The sequence below is a fragment of the Anabrus simplex genome, chromosome 1 (assembly GCF_040414725.1).
Source record: "Anabrus simplex isolate iqAnaSimp1 chromosome 1, ASM4041472v1, whole genome shotgun sequence".
NCBI lineage: Eukaryota > Metazoa > Arthropoda > Insecta > Orthoptera > Tettigoniidae > Anabrus > Anabrus simplex.
The window spans coordinates 418,726,130-418,740,594 of record NC_090265.1 but is presented as its reverse complement, the minus strand read 5'-3'; the positions used below and the strand labels follow the sequence as shown (position 1 = coordinate 418,740,594).

At 38.9% G+C, this 14,465-nt stretch overlaps 1 protein-coding gene across 1 annotated transcript in view; it reads right to left on the bottom strand.

The window, feature by feature from the left end:
* LOC136856886 (U-scoloptoxin(16)-Er8a) overlaps window positions 1-14,465 on the bottom strand; it is a 28,963-nt gene that overhangs the window by 13,757 nt on the left and 741 nt on the right. The gene's annotated exons all lie outside the window — the stretch shown is intronic.

Sequence of the window (14,465 nt, the reverse complement as noted above, 5' to 3'; positions counted from 1 at the left end):
TGTTGTTTCTACAATTATGTCTCTGAACACTCATTTAGTTGATTGTTTATTGTCAGTTTATGTTTATTTTATTTTTGTAAAAATTCCATGGAGGGGCGTTCTGACCCCCCAGTAACCCTCTCCCCTCCTGGCTACGCCCCTGGTTATCCTGCATGTTAGTGTATTTTGTTCATATTCCAGGCTCTTTTCTTTGACACAAATTGAGTTTAATAACTAGAACAACAATTAGAAAACAGTCTACATGGTGATGGGGGCAGATTAGCTCAGCTGGGAATACAGAGACGCCATTTTTATGTAGAGGGGTACGATGCTGCAGTCAGGCGGAGAAACAATTCGACCAAATTAAGTTTGGTGCTCGATGATTCAGTTTCATAATCTCTCTGACGTATCCGTGTTTACATTACTGTGAAGCGGATTTCAACCAATCAGAAACGAAAAGTATAAAAACTGAAGGTTCCCATAAGCTACTATTTAAAAAAAATAAAACTTCCCCCTTTGCGAAAAGCTGATGATCATGACTGTGTCTTTCATTAAATAAAATTCAAATACTGATCACGAAGTCCAACTCCATAGCTAAATGGTTAGCTTGCTGGCCTTTGGTGACAGGCGTTCCGGGTTCGATTCCCGGCAGGGTCGGGAATTTTAACTATAATTGGTTAATCTCGCTGGCACGGAGGCTGGGTGTATGTGTTGTCTTCATCGTCATTTCATCCTCATCATGACGCGCAGGTTGCCTACGGGTGTCAAATCAAAAGACCTGCATCTGGCGAGCCGAACTTGTTCTCGGACACTCCCGGCACTAAAAGCCATACGCCATTTCATTTTTTTCACTGATCACGAACGATGTATTTGCATAATTTCACAGAGATCGATACAGAGGTTCTTTTTTTAAAGAAATCTACAGCCTGCGCACCTCTCAAGGTCACTGTTATTAAGTGAAACATCAACGGCTGCTAATTTCAGATGACCGCCAGTCGTAAGACATAGCCTAAACAGGAGGCTGAATTTACATCTTACTTCTACAGTGTGTACCGTAAGAGGAAGGCCATGGATATGAATGTTAGTACTACCACGGCAGACGTGATGCAGCGTAGATCTGGTTGCTCGTTGTACTACACTACCTGTCTTAAACTAGTGTCTTCTATTTCAACACACTTTATTTATACAAATCTACAGTCCGTGCACCTCTCAAGGTCACTGCTGCTAGGTAAAACATCTTGTGGCCACACTTCCGTTACACATTTTGTCTCATCACGTCACCCAACTTTTCGGATGACCACAGCACTAAGACATATTTATGTCAAAAAGAGTTACGATTCAACAAACCGTATTCTTTGATCTAGACCAGAGTTGCTGGGCTGGGCGCAGTGCGGTTGGGCTCGCTTGACGTAAATGCGGGCTGCTTACGTACAAGCGTGCGTCACAGTCGAACACTCGGCATGAGACAGGAGCGGAGACGTTCGATTGTGACTGTAAGAAGCTCTCCCCACACCATTCGGCGAAATGCTGATTGGAGTACAGTATAAAAAAGACACTATAACAGCAAGAAAAGCAGACCTTTTTTTATAAATATTCTGGTTTCAATTATACTGCGTTCCATATTAATAGACACAGTTCTATTTTCCTATATTTACGCATTCAAAGACAACTGGCACGTTACAATGTAAATACAGAGTCACTCATATAAACTCAGACCGAACGCACAGTGTTTGTACTGTGCACTACACAGGGCCGGATTAGGGGGGGGGGGAGCTAAAGGGGCTGCAGCCCCGGACCCCCTGTGCGAAGGGGCCCCGGCCCTTGGCCGAACCTAAAATTGTATATAAAGGCCTGCTGCTCCACCTCCGTGCATGAATATGAATATTTACGCTCGCAAAATATCGAACACGCAGTCTTCCTTCCTTCCTTCCTCCTTCCTTCCTTCCTTCCTTCCTTCTTCTTTCCTTCTTATCAGCTGTCCGCGTTAGTATTTCATCACTGCTAGAATCAATTACCGTCCGGAGACACGAATCCTCGCTACTTACGCACTGCAATTATTGTAAAGGTTATCGTTGACGAAAATGTATATCTGGCAGCTTGCGAGTACGGGCAGACTGGGAAGGGGGGAGGAGGTCTAGGAAGTGAGCGGGAGAGGACAGGGGAAGCACGGTGGAATGCGCATGCTATACATCTTTGCATCAGGAAGAGGAACTTCCAGTTCACCTCTGATTATTGAACCATTCTTAAGTTACAACTGTAATGTTCTTGTAAAATGGATAGAAAATGTCCTAGTGGTGGCATGTCGATTTGATAGTGATGATGAGACGAATGTAAAATATGTTTTGGCATTGTGAATTAATAACATGAAAAATAGAGAAAAATTGTTGTCTATTTCAACACTTCCCTATTAATGTAAGAGGAAGTAGTTCTGTAACGACTTCAGTGCACAAGTCTTACGTGATGTTACGAAGAAGGGCCCCAAATTTTTAAAAAGCCCAGGGCCCCCAAACACCTTAATCCGGCACTGGCGCTACAGCAGCTGCCTGAGCCGAACTTAGGTCGCGCGCGGCCGCCCTGCTTCAAGTGTGTATACAATCTTACTTCATAAAAGATGCTGGAAGTGTCGTCCTCCCTGAGTTATACAGGCACTGGTAACTACATTCTGGCTGGTGCAGGTGAGTTCTGCCACTGTAATGTTTCTGATTTCATTGGTAATGATTTCTTTCAGTTCTTCCAATGTGTGAGGATTTGTTTTTCTTTCAGTTTACCCCACAAGTAAAAATCACACACTGTTAGATCTGGAGAACGAGGGGAAAATAGACCAGCATTGATCACTCTGTCTGCAAACACTTCCGAGATTGTAAGAAGGGAATCTTCTGTGTGAGAAGTGGCTGAAACTTGTTGAAAACACCCATGCGATTTTTCTTCTTCCATTAACTGATGGAAGAATGGCGTCAAAATGTCATATTGGTACCTCTGTACCTATCGCCTCGAAAAAATAGGCCCAATTATTCGTCTTGCACTAACAGCACACCAACCACCAATCTTCCTATCATAATGAGGGACTTCATAAACACTATTAGGACTTTTTTACACACCAATACCAAGAGTTATGACTGTTCACACGACCATTAAGATGAACCCAGAACTTTTACATACGAAAATACGGTGTTGCAATGATAACTGTCTCACCCTGTTAACAGCTGAGATTGACTGGTGACTGATGCTTGCCAGGTTGAAAATGCGCAGGCTGCTTGCAAGGTCAAGAACTATGCGCGCACCTCCCACACTTTAGCTGCCGTAACTCAAGAGAATAAACACCGTGCATTCGGTCTGAGTTTATATGAGAGACCAATTATACGGGGTTGAAAGGTGCAACCACGATTTACAATTTCTTGCATGAGAATGACAGAATGTCCACTAAGAAAAGTAAAATTCCTGTTATTCATTCAGTAAAATGTAATATATTTACATACTTCAACAAGTTTAGCCATTGGTTGTGGCATCATACACAACCATTAACCCGAGGGAGATAGGGTCAACTTCCCTATCCTTCACTTGAGTAATTCTTGTCTGGCGCATCCACGTTGCGGGGGTGGGTATCCTCCACATGAGTAGGCCGGTGTGAAGGAGAGCGAAGTTCAGGCAGGGACCCAGTGTCACGGGGTATAACGTGGAACCCATGCCCAGGGTTAACGGGACCTTAACAGCATCTTAGGCAGGACGGAGACTTTCGGAATGGCGAAGATGGTGGATGAGGCAACCCATCCTCTCTGGGAAAAATTAGAAGAGGAAACCATTGCCTTGTGGAGAAGAGGGATCTTCAAAGGCTAAAGGAGTAAACGCCGAAAGAAAATCCTCCGATGCGTTAGGCTTAGCAGGTCAGCAGATGAGTAAATTTGTACAACAATTGTAACATACGGACTAGAAACGCTGGTAACTAATAAGAGACAAGATAAGATCCAAGCAGTAGAAATGATTTTTTTAAGAACATCGGTTAAAAAGACAAGATGAGATAGGATCCAAAATATTACACTTAGAGAAGAGCTAAATATAGAACCGTTAGTTCAGAACATACAGAAAGCAAGACTGAGATGGTTCGGACATGTAAAACGAATGGGAGAGGAACGGGTAGCAAGAAGGGAATTGGAAACAGAAGTTAACAGTAAGAGACCAGTTGGAAGACTGAGAAGAAGGTGGATGGATCATAATATTTGGAAGAACTTTAGAGAAGCTGGATTGGATGTGGCGGAATTAATGGAGCAGCGAAAGTGGAAGGACAGAAAGGAGAGTAGGAGGCTTGTTAACCACACCCGGGCGAATGGACTGGGACATTGATGATGATGATGATGATGATGATGATGATGATGATGATGACTTCAGCAAGTTTAATGCTTGATTTTGCACAGTGTTACGATGTTATATGACTTTCCCTGTTCATTGAGTTTATGAAAATAGTATTTAAAACTTGTCATCAAACCTCTATTGACAAAAGGTAGCCTCTAAATAACTAGTAGGTTTCATCATTTTTTTTAGTGAAGACACGGATACAACACTGTAAATGCAATGACAAATAGATACACAGTATGTCTTCAAGTGAATAATCAAATTATGTTATTTAAGTATTTATTATATTAGTAATGTTTATCAAAGCTTACCCCTCTTAAAATGTGCGTGTACAGTATGTCCAGCCCTTGGCCTATTTCTCTACGGTGCCAGGTATGAAGTGAGATGAATCTTCGTAAGGAGCTTTTACGACCGAATGCCCTTCCTGACGTCATCCTCATCGGAGTTCATGAGATGAAATTAATGACTTGATAGTAGGAAGGGAGAAGGTGAAACCCGGTGCCGGCACATAGCCTACTCCTGTCGAATAGCATCAACGGGTCAGCTCAAGGCTTAACGTCTCCAGCTGACGGACGAATCACTGTCAACAGAGTCATATGCTCTCACTACATATGTGCACTGCGGAGAGGTTTGGAATATAATCCGGGCTTTTGGCACGCAGTCTAGTGATCAGAAATTATGTATCACCATTCTTCTACCCTGCAGGCCAACATTCTGATGGTGAAATTGTTTTCCGACCAACGGGACTCGAACCGACTAACCACGCTGTCAGACCATACCGGTATAGACTTTACGCCTAAACAATCATGGCCACCAGGTCGGTTATATCCCTCTTTAAAATGTATAATAGTGAAAATCGCAATTTATTGCGTAGAGTACAGGCATATTTTGAGGTACCAATAATAATAATAATAAGAAGAAGAAGAATACGATGATGATGATGATGATGATAATTATTATTATTATTATTATTATTATTATTATTATTATTATTATTATTATTATTATTATTATTATTATTATTATTATTTCTTGTGGAATTTTCTAGCCTAGTGCAGCCTTCGTAAGACAGACCCTCCGACGAGGGTGGGTGGCATCTGTCATATGTAGGAAACTGCGCGTTATTGTAGTGAAGGATAGTGTTGTGTGTGAGAGAGAGAGAGAGTCGCAGGGATGTTGTAGACAGCACAAACACCCAGTCCCTGAGCCCTCTCAACCGAAGAGCACTACGCTGACCATTCAGCGAAGGAGTAGGACGAGGTATCGGTAAACTCTTTACTGTATCAGGTCAATATATGTAAATAGAAAAAAATATTTTTTCAATGTAAATTATATCGAAAATTACCTGGATTGTTTGTCCACTGAAAAATTAAGAAAACGCTATCCCCTTAATGCTCAAATGGACGTTCACCGTTCATTGACCTTCACGGCCTGTGACGTAACCACAGTGTTGCTGTCACCGAAGAGCATACATTGATCGTTCGTCCCCTCGCCCGACCATTTTAGGCAGTGTGCGCGCGAGACGAAATACCCAGCGTGAACACCTCTGTTCTAGACTCTACATGGAACTTCCTTGTAAGTGAAGAACTCAAAACACTTTACACAGCTCACATTCAAGAACATTATTTTACGAAGAAACTACCGTGGATAAAAACTAAAGTGCTTCTTAACTCGTAATACTAGTTACGTATGGAGGAAAGTCGTCGCACCGAGCTCGATAGCTGCAGTCGCTTAAGCGCTGCCAGTATCCAATATTCGGGAGATAGTGGGTTCGAACCCCACTGTCGGCAGCCCTGAAGATGGTCAGCATCTGACACATTGTTCCATTTACAAAACTTGAAAGCAATGAGGAAAAACGTCGCTCGTGTTTCTGACTGCAAGGCATCGGAGACCGACATTGCACCCAGGCGGCACGTTCCTCTCCCCTCGACTAACTTCGCGCTGCTTGCTGCTATATATATCAACTAGCAAGATACCCGTGCTTCGCTACGGTATTATACTGAAATTTATAATTGAATGCTTATTTAGATATATAATCCGCCGAAATTCGCGATCTGACTCGTTCTCTGCGAGAATCCACCAAAATTCCCGATCTATTATTTTACGGCACGTTTCCTCCCATTTTAAAATCTTTCTTTCCAGCAATCGATTTCGTACTTCCCGGGTTAGGCTCAGGTATTCCTCCATGTCAGTTGGGTCCGTAAATCTTTGCCATCTTTTCCTATAATATTTTTAATACGGATATAATCCTTCAGGAGATCCGGCGTGCTGTCATACTGGGTGCCTTGGCGGCACTGAACCCGCGACCGGACTGCATTCTTAGTCATTACCCGTCCAGGAGCCGTTTCCATCGCGGTCCGCAATTTGACGACGGTCCGGAATATTATTATTATTATTATTACTATTATGTGTTGCTGGAATGGCTGATGACAGGGAAAACCGGAGTATCCGGAGAAAAACCTGTCCTGCCTCCGTTTTGTCCAGCACGAATGCCACATGGAGTGACCGGGATTTGAACCACGGAACCCAGCTGTGAGAGGCCGGCGCGCTGCCGCCTGAGCAACGGAGGATCCTTATAAGTACATTAATAACAGTAAAATCAATTGGTCTCACCTCCTTCTACACCCAACCGCCGTTAAGTTTATTTACAGCCACCCCCCCCCCCCTGAAAAAGAATTAAAAGGATGCTTGTTTCTTTATGTTTAAGGGAGATTCCAAACACCAATGTTCACGTCTATTATCTTCAGTTTTGAGATATAAGTATCCACATAAAAGTAATTTACTTTTTTTCATTTCATTTCACAATAATCTCTCCTCCCCCTAAATGAATTTTCCCGCAAAAAAGTACTTGTTTCTTTAATAGCAAAGGATCTTCTAAATACAAATTATCACGACTCTAACTTCTTCAGTTTTTGATTTATGTGTCCTCATGAAAGGAATTCAACTCCTTTACACTCCCGCCCTCCAAGATGGTTTCCCCACCAAAACGCCTTTTTCTTTGTTTTTAAAGGAGAACCAAATACGAATTTTCACGTCTGTAATATAGTATTAGATTTATGTATTCTCATACAATTAAGTCAACTAATGTTTCAATTCTTCCCCCCCCCCCCTTCATTGGATTTTCCGAGAATACGTGTTTCTTTACTTTTAAAGCAGATTGCAAATATCAAATTTCACGTCTGTAACATCTTAATTTTTGAGATATCAGTAGCCTAATTAAAAGAATTCATCACCATTTTCAGTCACTTTTACCCCCCCCCCCGCCCTCCACCTAAGTGGTATTTCCGAAAACTAAAAATACACTTTTCTTTATGTTTAATAGAGATAAAAAAAATGCCATTTTTCACTTCTGTAACATGTTAAGTTTTTTAGATATCCGTAAAAATTCTCATTTTAAAATTTCACCCCTTTTGGGTTCCCCTTAAGTAGAGTTTCACTTTTTACGTCTGTAACATTTTACGATTCCAAGATATTCTGTAGATATAGTCTTTCAAAAAATTCACCCCAATTTGTCACTCCTGTTTAACCGCCATTAATTGGCTTTTCCAAAAACTAAAAAATACGTGTTTCTTTATTTTTAAAGGTAATCCCATATGCGAATTATCAGTTCTGTAATATCTTTCGTTTCTGAGATATGTGTATCCTCATTAAAGGCATTCAACCCATTTTTCACCCTTTTACACCCCTCCTATTAGGACTTACTGGAAACAAAAAATACGTGTTCCTATATTTTTAGAGGAGATTCTAACCACCAATTGTTACATCTGTAAATTTTAAAGTTTTAAGATGTAGACACACTCATTTTAAAAAATTCACCCCCGTTTTCACCCCCCAATATTTGGATTTTCCAAAAACGAAAAAATACCTGTTTCTTTACTTTTAAAGTAGATCCAAAATACCAATTTTCAGGTCTGTAATATCTTCAGGTTCTGAAATATAAGTATCCTCATGAAAGGCATTCAACCCATTATTCACCCTTTTACACCCTTCCTATTGGGATTTTCCGAAAACAAAAGAATACGTGTTTCTTTATTTTTAAAGGAGATTCTAAATACCAATTTTTACATCTATAAACTTAAAAAGTTTTGAGATATAGATACACTCATTTTAAAAAAATCACCCCATTTCAAACCCCCACCCATAATTGTATTTTCCACAAACAAAAAATACGTGTTTATTTTTAAAGGAGATCCCAAACACCAATTTTCAGGTCTGTAATATCTTCAGGTTCTGAAATATAAGTAGACTTATGAAATGCATTCGACCCCTTTTTCAACCTTTTCCACCCTTCCTATTAGGATTTTCCGAAAACAAAATATACGTGTTTCTTTATCTTTAATGGAGATTCTAAATACCTATTTTTACACCTATAACCTTTAAAAGTTTTGAGATATAGATACACTCATTTTAAAATATTACCCCTTTTTTACCCCCCTTAATTGGGTTTTCCAGAAACAAAAAAATACGTGTTTCTTTATTTTTAAAGGAGATCCCAAGCACCAATTTTCAGGTCTATAATATCTTCAGTTTCTGAGATATAAGTAGCCTCATTAAAGGCATTCAACCCCTTTTTCACCCCTTTTCACACCTCCTATTGCGATTTTCCGAAAACAAAAAAATACGTGTTTATTTTTAATGAAGATTCTAAATACCAATTTTTACATCTGCAAACTTTAAAAGTTTGGAGATATAGATTCACTAATTTTAAAAATTCACCCCCTTTTCACCCTCCCATTAATTAGATTTTCCAAAAACAAAAAAATACGTGTTTCTTTATTTTTAAAAGAGATCAAAAGTACCAATATTCAGGTCTGTAATATCTTCAGTTTCTTAGATATAACTACCGGTATCCTGATTAAAGGCATTGAACACATTTTCCCCCATTTTCACCCTTTTTCACCCCTCCTATTGGGATTTTCTGAAAACAAAAAAATACGTGTTTCCTTATTTTCAAAGAAGATTCTAAATACCAATTTTTACATTTGTAAACTTTTAAAGTTTTGAGATATAGGTGCACTCATTTTAAAATTTCACCCCCCCCTTTTCACCCCCTTAGCAAAGGAATATCCAAAAATCCTCTCTTAGCGAGCACCTACATCTTAATATGAATGTATCCCCAAAATTTCATTTCATTATGTCCAGTAGTTTTGGCTCGGTGATGATGAATCAGTCAGTCAGTCAGGACAAGCTATCTATATATATATAAAATAGCTTGTCCTGACTGACTGACTGATTCATCATCGCCGAGCCAAAACTACTGGACATAATGAAATGGAATTTTGGGGATACATTCATATTAAGATGTAGGTGCTCGCTAAGAGAGGATTTTTGGATATTCCGTTGCTAAGGGGGTGAAAAGGGGGGGTGAAGTTTTAAAATCAGTGCACCTATATCTCAAAACTTTAAAAGTTTACAAATGTAAAAATTGGTATTTAGAATCTTCTTTGAAAATAAGGAAACACGTATTTTTTTGTTTTCAGAAAATCCCAATAGGAGGGGTGAAAAAGGGTGAAAATGGGGGAAAATGTGTTCAATGCCTTTAATCAGGATACCGGTAGTTATATCTCAGAAACTGAAGATATTACAGACCTGAAAATTGGTACTTTTGATCTCTTTTATAAATAAAGAAACACGTATTTTTTTGTTTTTTGAAAATCTAATTAATGGGAGGGTGAAAAGGGGGTGAATTTTTAAAATTAGTGAATCTATATCTCCAAACTTTTAAAGTTTGCAAATGTAAAAATTGGTATTTAGAATCTTCATTAAAAATAAAGAAACACGTATTTTTTTTGTTTTCGGAAAATCGCAATAGGAGGTGTGAAAAGGGGTGAAAAAGGGGTTGAATGCCTTTAATGAGGCTACTTATATCTCAGAAACTGAAGATATTATATACCTGAAAATTGGTGTTTGGGATCTCCTTTAAAAATAAAGAAACACGTATTTTTTTGTTTCTGCAAAACCCAATTAAGGGGGGTAAAAAAGGGGTAATATTTTAAAATGAGTGTATCTATATCTCAAAACTTTTAAAGGTTATAGGTGTAAAAATAGGTATTTAGAATCTCCATTAAAGATAAAGAAACACGTATATTTTGTTTTCGGAAAATCCTAATAGGAAGGGTGGAAAAGGTTGAAAAAGGGGTCGAATGCATTTCATGAGTCTACTTATATTTCAGAACCTGAAGATATTACAGACCTGAAAATTGGTGTTTGGGATCTCCTTTAAAAATAAATAAACACGTATTTTTTGTTTGTGGAAAATACAATTAATGGGGGGGGGGGGGGGCGTGAAAAGGGGGTGATTTTTTAAAATGAGTGTATCTATATCTCAAAACGTTTTAAGTTTATAGATGTAAAAATTGGTATTTAGAATCTCCTTTAAAAATAAAGAAACACGTATTCTTTTGTTTTCGGAAAATCCCAATAGGAAGGGTGTAAAAGGGTGAATAATGGGTTGAATGCCTTTCATGAGGATACTTATATTTCAGAACCTGGAGATATTACAGACCTGAAAATTGGTATTTTGGATCTACTTTAAAAGTAAAGAAACAGGTATTTTTTCGTTTTTGGAAAATCCAAATATTGGGGGGTGAAAACGGGGGTGAATTTTTTAAGATGAGTGTGTCTACATCTTAAAACTTTAAAATTTACAGATGTAAAAATTGGTGGTTAGAATCTCCTCTAAAAATAAAGGAACACGTATATTTTGTTTCCAGTAAGTCCTAATAGGAGGGGTGTAAAAGGGTGAAAAATGGGTTGAATGCCTTTAATGAGGATACACATATCTCAGAAACGAAAGATATTACAGAACTGATAATTCGCATATGGGATTTCCTTTAAAAATAAAGAAACATGTATTTTTTAGTTTTTGGAAAAGCCAATTATTGGCGGTTAAACAGGAGTGACAAATTGGCGTGAATTTTTTGAAAGACTATATCTACAGAATATCTTGGAATCGTAACATGTTACAGACGTAAAAAGTGGGTGTAAATCTCCTGTAAATGTAAAGAAATATAGGTTATTTGTTTTTGGAAACTCTACTTACGGGGAACCCACAGGGGTGAAATTTTAAAATGAGAATTTTTACGGATATCTAAAAAATTTAACATGTTACAGAAGTGAAAAATGGAAATTTTTTATCTGTATTAAACATAAAGAAAAGTGTATTTTTAGTTTTCGGAAATACCACTTGGGTGGAGGGCGGGGGGGGGGTAAAAGTGACTGAAAATGGTGATGAATTCTTTTAATTAGGCTACTGATATCTCAAAAATGAAGATGTTACAGACGTGAAATTTGATATTTGCAATCTGCTTTAAAAGTAAAGAAACACGTATTCTCGGAAAATCCAATGAAGGGGGGGGGGGGGGGGAAGAATTGAAACATTAGTTGACTTAATTGTATGAGAATACATACATCTAATACTAAAGTTGTTACAGACGTGAAAATTCGTATTTGGTTCTCCTTTAAAAACAAAGAAAGAGGCGTTTTGGTGGGGAAAACATCTTGGAGGGCGGGAGTGTAAAGGAGTTGAATTCCTTTCATGAGGACACATAAATCAAAAACTGAAGAAGTTAGAGTCGTGATAATTGGTATTTAGAAGATCCTTTACTATTAAAGAAACAAGTATTTTTTTGCGGGAAAATTCATTTAGGGGGAGGAGAGATTATTGTGAAATGAAGTGAAAAAAGTAAATTATTTTTATGTGGATACTTATATCTCAAAACTGAAGGTAATAGACGTGAACATTGGTGTTTGGAATCTCCCTTAAACATAAAGAAACAAGCATCCTTTTAATTCTTTTTCGGGGGGGGGGGGGTGGCTGTAAATAAACTTAATGGCGGTGGGGTGTAGAAGGAGGTGAGACCAATTGATTTTACTGTTATTAATGTACTTATAAGGATCCTCCGTTGCTCAGGCGGCAGCGCGCCGGCCTCTCACAGCTGGGTTCCGTGGTTCAAATCCCGGTCACTCCATGTGGCATTCGTGCTGGACAAAACGGAGGCGGGACAGGTTTTTCTCCGGATACTCCGGTTTTCCCTGTCATCAGCCATTCCAGCAACACATAATAGTAATAATAATAATAATAATAATATTCCGGACCGTCGTCAAATTGCCTACCGCGATGGAAACGGCTCCTGGACGGGTAATGACTAAGAATGCAGTCCGGTCGCGGGTTCAGTGCCGCCAAGGCACCCAGTATGACAGCACGCCGGATCTCCTGAAGGATTATATCCGTATTAAAAATATTATAGGAAAAGATGGCAAAGATTTACGGACCCAACTGACATGGAGGAATACCTGAGCCTAACCCGGGAAGTACGAAATCGATTGCTGGAAAGGAAGATTTAAAAATGGGAGGAAACGTGCCGTAAAATAATAGATCGGGAATTTTGGTGGATTCTCGCAGAGAACGAGTCAGATCGCGAATTTCGGCGGATTATATATCTAAAACAATAAGCATTCAATTATAAATTTCAGTATAATACCGTAGCGAAGCACGGGTATCTTGCTAGTTTTATATATATATAGATCGATAAGGTGAGGGGATCGAGGGGATAGGAGTGTAAAGCTTCAGTCCATCAGATCGCCACTGCTGACCAGAGAGAGAGAGAGAGGAGGGGGAGGGGACAATGCGTTCCTTATCGCTAGAGCCCGGATTTCCATGCACTATCAAATCTCAAAAAATGCATGCATTCATGCACTATCATATGGCAAAACATGCACAATAAACTGGAAAATATGCACCATCAAAATTCAGTTCTTTTTGAAACATTGTACAGAAACTACCCTAATTTCTCCAAATTGTCTTGATTTAAGCCCATCCGTTTATCTGTCAGCACATTCTTAAGCACAGAAAATGATCTTTTTACATCACAGGAAGTGATAGATGCATACTTCAATGAAGACATTTGGACAAAATGAGGTCAAATTGTACATCTTTTGCATTTTCACCACAATACGTCTTCTATAAGCTTGACAAATTCAAAATCAGGATTTGAACTAATTAATTTGTTCAACTTATCTCTAGCTGCGGCAGCTACTTCTCCATGCGATGATTGCAGACACATTTGAATGTCCTCAATGACTGGTAACGATTACCTGCTGCGATAACAAAGACGTGTAACGAGTGAGAGTTCCGGGTAGGACATTCCAGGATAACAACGGTAGAGGGTTCAATAAAAAACCAGAGTTTGTAAGCTGCTATCCCAGTAACGCGGCGCCACAGAAGTGCGATACAAGGTTTCTTTTGTTCGTCTAACAGACGAAAAATGAGCCGTCAATGATTAATGCACAATTTACGGTTCAATTTATAGCAATGTACAACTGTAAAACTGGGACACCTTATTCCTAAGAATTAGATATCGACGTGGGGACTTCCGAAATACGTCATTATTTACTCAAGCAACAGATAAGGAAGTGTTTGGTTAATTGGATTATAGGACTTGTACCGTATGTAGGCTACTAACTTTGATTGTCACATAGGATGCCAGGAATACATTCTCTCCGTCTCTCAGTAATAGACATACTATAGCCTATAACGTGGAAAAATTGTCCCACATTCTGCACACTAACATTCAGAAATGGCACTTCATGCATGTTAACAATTTATATGCGTCAAAATCAGAATAAAAGCCATATCATGCAATATTAAACGTCCAAATATTCGTTATTAAATCCAAAATCTTCCAAATATGCATTATGCATGGATTTTCTCCTAAAATGGCCAAAACATGCAAACACGCAAGGAAAGAGGACGGTTATTTGGAATTGTTAAGTCTTAAAACGAATATTTGCAAAGTTTGAGAAATGTAGCTAGCTTATTGAAAAACATGCATTTGCATGGAAATCCGGGCTCTACTTATCACACATACTTCCTCACCTCATACTTCTGACTTAATTATATAGATAACAGAGTGCTGGTATTTCACTCCCATCTACAGTACTTCTGCATCCTTGTAGGAAGACACAGTAATGTCTGCTGTTATAGGAGTAATATAGTTTTCTTTTGATACGTAGATCTGCTAGAATGAAATGTAATTTTTCAGGTTTAGTGTTTTCTTTTGTTGTTTGGAATCGAACCCGTGATCATGGGTCGGATACCACCACTTAGCTACCAAGAAAGCTAATAAACTAGTGAACGA